Source organism: Haliotis rubra, unplaced genomic scaffold, assembly GCF_003918875.1.
Source record: "Haliotis rubra isolate DU_JTF1 unplaced genomic scaffold, ASM391887v1 Scf96, whole genome shotgun sequence".
Lineage (NCBI taxonomy): Eukaryota > Metazoa > Mollusca > Gastropoda > Lepetellida > Haliotidae > Haliotis > Haliotis rubra.
Genome location: NW_025767701.1, coordinates 1,740,551 through 1,751,148, shown reverse-complemented (window position 1 = coordinate 1,751,148; position 10,598 = coordinate 1,740,551).

Sequence of the window (10,598 nt, the reverse complement as noted above, 5' to 3'; positions counted from 1 at the left end):
ACCATGGAAGGACCTCGGAGTCAAAGCCACAGGCATGGCGAAGATGGTAGTAAAAGCAACGAGACATGCCATCATGTCATTTAAGATATGCTGTTTGTGCCAAGGAAGGGCACCCTCTAACAAGGTGTTGAACAGTCTCTGTAAATTCATTGCACAATCGACATTTCATGCAAATATTTTAAGAATCACATTTTGGCGATTACGAGTGGGAAGTGACTGGTCCTGGGAAGCAAAAAGAAAGCCCTCAGTTTCACATTTAAGACCAGCCGACTTCATCCAGGCGAATGAGTCGGTGGGATTGCTATTCTGCTCCACACACTGCATGTACACACGATGCAATGGTTTCTCAGAAAGCTTCTCCACAAATGACCGACTCTTGGCAGACTTGGTAAAGGACTTCACCTGGTTTACTCCCATCGATGTACCGTCCAGCAGTACATCGCCATCAACAAAATCAACATCAAATTTCAGATTCTGTCCAACAACCCTGGCGCACTTAAAATAGCTGTGGGATTCCTTGCTTTCATCATGAGTCTTGACATGCATCACCAGAGGATCATCCGATAAATATATACTGAGTCAAAAAAGAAACTTCACATTTTTTTCTTCAGGGCACTATAAAAGAACAAGAGATTGTAAGATGGTTAAATTGTTATTATTTCATTGCTGAGATCTGTGTGATGTACTCGATACACTGACAGTGCCATAATCAGTTCCATTAGGCTACACCGCCGTTCCAAAACATGGGTATACAGAATGTCAAGTAACAAGAATAAAAATGCGAAATTTCTCAGTTCAATATCGTGTATGGCCGCCCTGCGCATTCACCACTGCCAAACACCGTCTCCTCATCGACTGCCTGATGCTTGTGAACACGTGGTTGGGGATTCTGCGCCATTGCTCTTGCAAGGCAGCGCCAAGTTCCTGCAAATTCTGAGGTTGGTTCCTAAGACCACGAAGCCTTCTCCCAAGTGCATCCCAAACGTGCTCTATTGGATTAAGGTCAGGGGACCTCGATGGCCAGTCCATGACGTTGATTCCAGCGTTTTGAAGGAAATTTCGTGTCAACATCGCGGTACGCGGCCGAGCATTATCATGCTGGAACTGTAGACCTGGGCCATGAGCCGCCATGAAAGGAACGAGTTCAGGGGTGAGCACCTGGTCGCGGTAAGCAGCAGCTGTGAGGTTTCCACGGATGCCTGGAAGTCGGGAATGGTTGTTCCCACAGAAAGCACCCCACACCATGCAACTTCTGCCCCCGAATCTGTCGACTTCCTGTACACAACATTGGGCATACCATTCACGACGTCGTCTCCAGACTCTATGCCTGCCGTCCGCGAATCTGAGGGTAAACCTGGATTCATCGCTAAAGACGACTCGATTCCAGTCTCTCTGGGTCCATCGGAGGTGACGTTGGGCCCACAGCAGACGTTGACGTTGATGAAACGGCGTCAATATTGGCCCACGATATGGAAGTCGAGAATGGAGACTGGCAGCCCGCAACCAATTTTGAATGGTCTGTGAGGACAGTCGACCTCTAAACATCTCAGCCCTGGTTCGTGTAGCTGGCAGAAATCTGTCACGTAGGTGATGTAGGACGATTTGACGGTCTTCTGCTCGTGACGTCACACGTGGACGACCCGACCTTGGGCGATCAGAAGTGGTGCCAGTTTGTTGTAGACGACCTCGCAAGTCATACACAGTACGACGGCTGCATCCCATTGCTCTTGCGACGTCAATAACTGATCTTCCCGCTTGCAACATGCCAACGGCACGTTCACGTTGCACATTTGACAATCGTGGCATTTCAAGAACCGTTAGAACTGTGGTTTAAAAGTGTTTTTTCAATTCTTGAGGCCAATGCAAACACGTGCATATGAAAACAACTTCGATGCAAAGATCACGTGATCGACTGCACTTGCAAAACCTGATTTGGCACTAACGTCATTTGCATGACGAATGGATGGGTTTTGCTACCATTTTTCTACAGTTGAAAGATAGGGATCACATTTCGGATACATAGATGTATCATCAGAGAAAAATTATTCATTATTTTTCAATTTACATTTTGTGAAGTTTCTATTTTGACTCAGTATATATGTGCAAAAGTACACACTAAAATTCTATCATGAAGACCCTCTGCATTAATCAAACCCTGCCTCCAGAATTGATTGGCATATATAAACAATTAAGAGAGGAACGAGGGCGGTGAGCTCTGTTATCAGACATGATCTTTCTGGTCAGGCGGTAAGACTCTGAATGTCTTGTTTAGTCCACCTAACTACTCCAAAGGAATAGGAAAGGACTGGCACAGCAAAAGTATTGGTAGGCTTGAAATTGTTTCGAGCAATAATCACTGAGGTCCAGATTTAAGCAAGCTTTATATTCAGCCCGAAGTTTTCTTGAATCAGGGCATTCTGGAGCTTGTCTCGAACTTGCATTCCAAGATAGGTGTAGGCCTTATCTTCCACAAGATGCTCAATAACTCCTCCCCCTTGTCACCTGACCAATTCATTATTTACTACCCTGCCGCGTTTCAAATGAAGTGTATGACATTTGTCGAGTCCGTTATGCCAATATCATTTGAAAAAGACTCGACCCTGCTCTTTCAAATTGGTATCTCCTTTGGCAAGGAGCTCGATGTCATCCATGTAAAGGAGGTGGGTAAGCGGTGTTGGATATCTGTGCTGAGGAAGTCCAGGATGGTAACCCTCATCTCTACTGAGCAGAAAGCTCAAAGGATTTAAAGGCAAACACAAATAAGCAAAGGACTAAAAGAGTCCCTCTGGAATATTCCCCTTCTTATTGGAATAGAATCCAAAGTCTGCACCTGCCCTTGTGAGTACATCTCAAGTTGAGTCAACCAGCAGCTCATTGAAGTCATGAGTGAATCAAGTAGTCGCCCGGGGAGGTCAATACAATGACTTCGGAATCCATTCCTGAGGGAGTGTTATTTTTTAGTCAATCCGGCACATGGAGAGGGTGCGGTGATATAGCCCCTCTTTTTCTGTACAAGAAGTTGATCCTTGCACCCCCAACATTTCTTCCTTGTCCCCTTTTGCTCTTTGTAAAACATATCATTGGAAGAGCTGTAAGATGAGTAGAAGTTTGTCAAACACCCAATGAAACATGTGATAGGGCGGAAGTTTTTGGGATCAGTCAAGGCTCCTAGTTTTTGGAAGGAGTATTGTGTGACCTTTGCAGAACCACGGAGGAATATCACCTGTGTCCACGGGAGAATTAAAACAGTAAATTAGTGGTGTTTGGACACAGGGAAACAGTTTCCAGTACCGGTTCGATTGCCCTCAGCCCATGAAGCTATATTAGATTTGGATATTTTTATAACACTTTTCAGACAATCTGGTGAGGTGTAACAGACAAACATAACAGTTATTTTCCCATGCATTGCTTGGTCGTAATCACGGACCCATGGTGCCTCAAGATTACAGTCGCCAGGTACAGACCACAACTGTTTCCACATCCTTCCATTGGCATAAATGTGAGGCCGCTTATCATGTCCACCATCGACCCTGACTGATCATTACTCAGGATCAGTTTGTCCCGCAAGGCAGTATTTTGTCTGTTGATGTATTAAAAGTCAGCCAAAGGTTTACACTATACAGTTGATGGATCGCTATCTGTAAATGTTTGAATGTCATGTGGTAGCAAATTCATGCATTCAATTGAAAGGCAACTTCAATGATGTTAAAAATAAAAGAATATGTGTTAAATGTTCAAAATCAAACGAGTTGAATCAACTTTTTATCGAAATTAAAAACCTTACACGGATCTGTATTCATTTTTAGGTAACCCTATTAAAGTTGTAAAGAATGCAAGTGGTGCCTGGGCATTAAAGGGCTGGGACGGGTAGAAAAAAATGGAATCGAGTACCCGCATGTACTTACCCGAATCAGAATCGAGTACTCGGAAATGTATGGAATACAGTACTTCTGTCAACTTTCTGTATATATTCAATCTCGATTTGACAGAGATTATTATAGAAAACTTGAAAGGATGGCAATAAGACATTGAAACTGATCTTAGACTATTTAATTTACGTCTGTTTAACTAATATAAAGAGTAACACCATTACTTACATTCCACGGCACTTTTCGTTCCTGCTGTTACCGAGATTTGACAACTCATTGCTCATGTGCAGATAAATTACAGTCGTTAATAATAACCTCCATTAACCGGACAATACCACAGATGTAAACGTGTGTTACGTCAATGAAATAGACAAGTTATTTTGTCAACTAGTAAACAACTACCTTCAGATGTGATATTCTAACTGAACCTATAATGTTTTACATGTAGACTTTATGTACTTACATAGAATAAAATTTGATTGATTGAACTGACTGCAGAATTCTATACGAGATTTTTTTTCAGACCGGCAAACTGTAATGCAACTGAGTTCAGCAACAACGCAAAATGCTTCGCTGGAAAGACTGGTCATGTTGTTCTGTTGCACAACTCAGTTGCATTACAGTTTGTCTATTATACATTCTAGAGTACAGACAAATACAGGGCCGTGAATAACTCACTGGCCGTATATGAAATATTTGTAGTGAGTAAATCTTTATCCTTCCAGAAGATTATTAAAAGTCGGATTGAAATACCTTTGTTTGAATGTAGGGATAAAGAAATGTATCTAAATGCTATATTTTCACGTTTAAATAAAAAAAGCCACAAAAACTATTGTTATTTAAATATTCTAAATTTGTATCTAAGTGAACAAAACGTATCTTCATTGGAATAACTGTATGCTGATTGTTATTTGTTAAACTATAAAATGTACAGTAACTGAATGGCATTATATGTGCTCTACGTGAGTTGTGCTTCTATATATATTTCTGATCATCTTCCTTCCTATTGTCATGATAATCAGTCGAACATTGTATATGCAAATCAGAATGTGCTCTCTCAATAAACGTTCGTTTTATCATGTTAATTCATTAGTTTTAATTGAAATTCCCAACAGGTACAATCATTTAATTAATCTCTTTTATGGTGAATGTATTAGAGTGACACAATGTAATGAACACCTTCATGTTTTACGTTGTGTTTCAGAGCAAAATGTTTGTGCATTGAACTTGTACTGCATCCGCAATAAATAACATGGTACTACAGAGTCGGCATTTGGTTCTCTTGCCATTTGCATCAAGCTCAAAATGAGCCCAAACACTCAACTTAGTACGCGTGTCATCCATTTTGCTGTAGGTTAGAATAACATGCCCTTGAAATTAGAGTTCTCTCCCTTTCCGGGTACTCGATTCTTTGAAATAGGACTCGATTCCAGCTGTACCCGACCCGGATTCGAGTTCCCGAGTACCCGTCCCAGCCCTAGGGCATTATTTTTTATTACTCGCCCGTGGAAGATACGATAAGTTGTAAGCTTTTCTCGAGGGTAATACGGTCTTTTTGCAGCAGTGTCAACCGAGCCTCCATGTTGAATGTACAAAATATCGTTATATTTTACTTTGCTAAGCTAACTACCGACTATATGACATGTAAACAAAATGGCATCTACCTCTCGACTGGATTTTTTATATCAGTGAAACATTTCTGACAAGCTTAAAACTGCTTTAAGAATGGTTAATCATGTTAAAGTTGAGCGTGCAAACAATGCAATGTATAAAATGGTTTAAATAAAGCTTTAACAGTCGGTATAATAAATGTGTACATAGTGAACTAAAAAACATCTAATCAAACGGTTTTCGAACTCCGGCCACTGCATGCGTCATATTATGACGTCATACGATTGTTAGCGACACAGCTTCTCGGCGGAGAGTTTGGTGGTTACGGTGGCAGCGGGTAATATTTTTACCAGTTGTCACCCTCCTGGGAGGGGAGACACGGAAACTTGTTAAAGCCTCATTGACAAATGAAATTAAAGTATTTTACATGAAGGTAAGATAATGCAGTGTAATATTTTTACGGCAATATTACACTATTGTAAAATAAAAGTGAGTATTTTCCGCAATCTGATTGGTTAATTACCCTTGTCGAATAGTGTTCGACATGCCTGAAAATGATTTCCTAATAACCGCACATTAACACGTTGACACTAATTCTGTATTACTTTCGCTCCATGAATTTGCATAATGGAGGAAGATTACTACCTCAATTTCTTTCTCGGGTATTTTGATACAATCTTTGAAGACGACAAATTCTTGGAAGATTTATTCAAAGATGATGGTGAGTACAATCACATGGCACATAATCCTATGTGATCAGATACTAGTAAAGTGATTGAAGTGCCATAAATAATATTCTTCAATGATGTTTATTCACAAATGAACTGTTCTGAAAATCTCAACCATTCGCGTATTTAATTTGGTACAATATTCGAAGTTTAAAGATTATTATTCAGCCAAAGAATAAGTTAATGTCACTTGTTTCTAGATATTGATCTTCCAAAAGACACCCATCCCAGCACTTCGGCGTTTCCACTTCCATTGGAAATTCCAGCGCTAACGCTGACCCGGCTCCATCTTGTCCACCGAGCGTCCTTCCACAGTCCTGCTTTGATAAGGTTGATGAGAATAGCCTGAGGGAAATAATTAATGGGTCATTATCGAAAGCAACTTGGAGAAATACAATTTGTGGCGTAAAACTCTTCTGAGGTGTGCAACGTTTGACTTTTTGTAAACAAACCAAAAGGAAGTTACATGTTAGTTACCTCCCATTCGGTTGACTGTCACACGGCTTCTAAACACATTATCAAAGGAATAAAAGCAAATATAGTTATTATTTCATAAAATCAGCTTTCAACATGATTTACATCTGATCTAACACTGAATGATACTATCATGATATACTAAAATAGCAAAAAATAAATACTAATCGGTTATCATGAAAAGGTACTGATGCAGTCTAGGAAAATCCCACTGGCACAAGCCCAAGCATATCAAAACAATTAAAAATGTTGAAATCTTAACTTTTGTGTTTGTTTTCCGTCCGCAGAGTGGCTTCCTTGAGTGTGGTCATGACAAGGATGTTGAGCATCTGTCAGTTGACCAACTCTAGGATCTCCTCCTGAGCTTTTATGCCACAGTGAGGGAAATTTGGACAATGTGTCGTCATCTTTCAAATGTCAGCGTGTCGCCGACTGCTCGGTTGTTTCTCAGTCTGAGCCCCCTTCTTCTCGTCAACTATTGCCATCTTCCGTTACGGGGATGTTTCAAATTCAGAATGCATAATCATTGTAAATTTCGTAAACACACAGTAAGCCTAACAAATAAAGGGAATAACATCCTGGAAAGCATGCTTCCCGGCCTGTTTGGACTAGTCCATTATTCGAGTTCCATTGGCCCTATGATCAAACAATCTATCAAACATTGTTCATCTTATTTATATTTTCTTAACATAAATATTCAAATATGTAGTATTATACACTATGGGGCTACGGGACCAGGTCCCTCCCCGTAGCCCAATAGTGTATACTACTACTGAGGTGCATGCAAAATTTGATGAAAATCGGTAGAATAGTTTGCGACATATTGACTTTTAAGTGAGCATGGGGTCGGTCGGGAAAAGGCAAAATGTCCAACTTTTTGTCGTAATTAAGTCTTAATTAATCTAATGAAGTCATCGAGAGTATTCCCAATGCCGTTGTGCTATAGCGTAACCATCTGCCGAAATGCATGCAATATTTCACGAAAATCTGTCAAATAGTTTAGGAAATAATCACTTTTTTAGTGAGCAAGGGGTCGGTCTGGCGCAAGGCTAACAATCCAACGTAATGTCGTACTTGTTATATATTAGCGAGGCGAGAGGTGTTTTCATCCGCGACGAAAACAATTCGGTTCTGCCGTCGTACTTTTCCATTTTCCCCGGCACGGCTCTCAGCAGTGTGGAAGGTCGTTCGCATGGTCAGCTGTTTCGAGATGAATGCACAGTTTCTGGTACGGAACGAGATCATGTACTTTCGTGCCAGTCACGGTGGTTTCCGGTTGTATGTCATTCGACGTAACCCTGAGCGTTTTAGCCAACGGCCGACTGAATCTCAAATCGTTTTTTCTGTTGTTGGCTAACACGACCGTGCCGTTCAAGTCATTCATTTTGAGTTCAGCTCCCACGGGTTTGAAGATTTCTTCATTGAGCGAGCACACGCTGTAGTAGCCGTCTGTTATTTGGTTGTGGGCATTATTGACGAACAGCCTGTTGCTTCTGCCATTGATGTTGATCCATCACAGGTAGTAGGTGATGTCGCAGAGCGCAACTTCGAGCTGACCGGACGTGTTATCGATCGCGTGCAGCAGTTGAACGGACTCACCGCTCATGATTCCCGGAAGCGTCACGTACATACTGAAAAGAAGATATGTATACAAATGTACAACAATTCAATATGTACAAACGGGGAGTGTTTTATTCTAAAAGTGATAATATAAGTGCTACCGATCTCACGCAACTGAGTATTGTGGTCGATGTAAAGGATGGTTTACATTTCATGGTTCGGTTCATCAACGTGTTTAAAAATTACGGATTTTCGCCCACGAATGTGAAAACGGTACACGCTTGGTTGAACGTTGAACGAGTCGGTCTGTATTTTCGTTTCATGTGTACTACCAGATCAGACGTATCCTGAAAGAAATCAGCGCCCCAATTCCGCAGGACAAAGCCTGGAATGCCGTAAACAATCCATACGATCGACGTGCGTACGAACGCGTTTGCGGTGAATTCGAACTAGATCCGAAGACGGTCGATTGGCGTTTGCAAGGTCCGATCCATGGTTTGGGCATTCCCATCGTTCACAACATGTCTCTCGTGGAAGCCAGCAAACAGCTAGTGAAAGATTGGGGTTACAAGTCGTATCATTACGTCACGACGAACAAGTGGAACAACGATTACATGGCTTTCAACGACAAGGATTACTGCGTTTGGAGGTTTGAGCAGGGACCCGCGGATGATTGGAAAATGTTCATGCTGGACACTTCGAAAGGGTTTACTCGTGCTGTTGTCATCAGATTGAACGATTCCATTCGAACGTACGTGTGGGCCGTGCTGGGCGCTCAGACACAAACACGTTCCGGCAACGGCTTACGACGTGGAGAAACAGTTTGTGTCTAACGTCGAGGATGCCATTGCTAGACCGGTCGATCTACTGAGTGCCATCAAACGCTAAGAAAACGCGCTGGAATACGTCTGTTTGAAAGTCAACTACGTGTTTGGCTCGGGACTGTACATGGCTCTGAGCGACATGCAACTGAGGGTGAACAGAGTGGTAGTCTACAACAATGAAATCGTCATCGCCATTGGCGATCAAAAGTTGGGTTTGAACCCAGACGTCAATAATGCGAGTCGAATTGTGCCGCAGTACGAAACGGGCATCATGACACTGACACCTGAAGAAGAAGAAACACCACGACATCAACAGCAGCAGCTGCCCCCGCACGTGCACGCAAAAAATCAGCGGCACATTGATCGGAAAGAGGCGCTGGTGGTCGGACTGTGCCTCATTTGGTTAAAAATTCCTTAGCTGCGACGTACACCAGACCCGCCATGGCGACGACTAAAGCCCACAGGTTTTGACCGAGCCACGTGACCATTTTTGACAAGAAGCATAACAACCAGGAAACGATGCTGCCCAAGATGCTAGGCAGCGCTTCAGCCAGTTTAGCCAGGACCCCAGCCGAGAGATTTCAAATGTTTTTTGATCCAGTCTCTGACGTCGTCACCTAATGATGGGCTTATTTGTGTTTGGCCCGTCAGCGATACGACCAGAGTCGATATGATGACGTGACCAATATTTTCTCGATATCTTCCGACGCTTCTTTGGCGCACTGGGGCATTATTCCCAGATTGGCGCCAGCATCACCGAGGTTCCGTCCTTACATTTTGCAGATCTCAGATGACATTTGGTGTCAATGTCCAGCAAGACCAGCTCGGCAATATACCGGCAGGAGAAAAAGCCATCGCCGAGTCGTACGGTAATCGGTTTTGCATACTGGTCGACTTCGAGCTGCTCGAGGGGCACATGCTGTTTTACCAGGCCGCGCTGGGCGACCGGCTGGAATACGAAACTCACGTTCAATGACTACGGCAAAGTCATCTTCACGCCGGATGACACCGCGACTAGCTACATCGTCGACAATATCTTGCTGGAGTTCGACTTGGTCACGAGCACGGAACTGGCCCAGCATTTTCGACAACAGTACTCGGGAAAGCTGGCCATCCTGTACGACCGTGTGTTGCGACATCAAGGACAAGAGCGACATGCTGTGGAACATCAACCTGAACGTGCCGGCTCGATCAATTAGGCATCTTGATCATTCCCGTGGTGGAGTACGAGCCGTTTCGAAGAAACAGCAAACTCACTTGGAATCCTGAGATCACGAAAGTGGAAGTGACCATCGAAGGTGTGCCCAACCAGCTGTTCAGCCAATGCATGCGAGCTCACCAGCAGTGGGACAAGATAAAAAACTCAAAGACCTCAGTAGTAGATATAATGAGTGAGTGAGTTAATATTTAACGTCACATCGGCAATATTTCAGCCATATCGTGACGAGAACATTTTACATTGTAATGGAATATGTATATGTTATAAAACCTGTCATCGAAGGACAGTAAAGCAACAAGAGTATCACAGATAT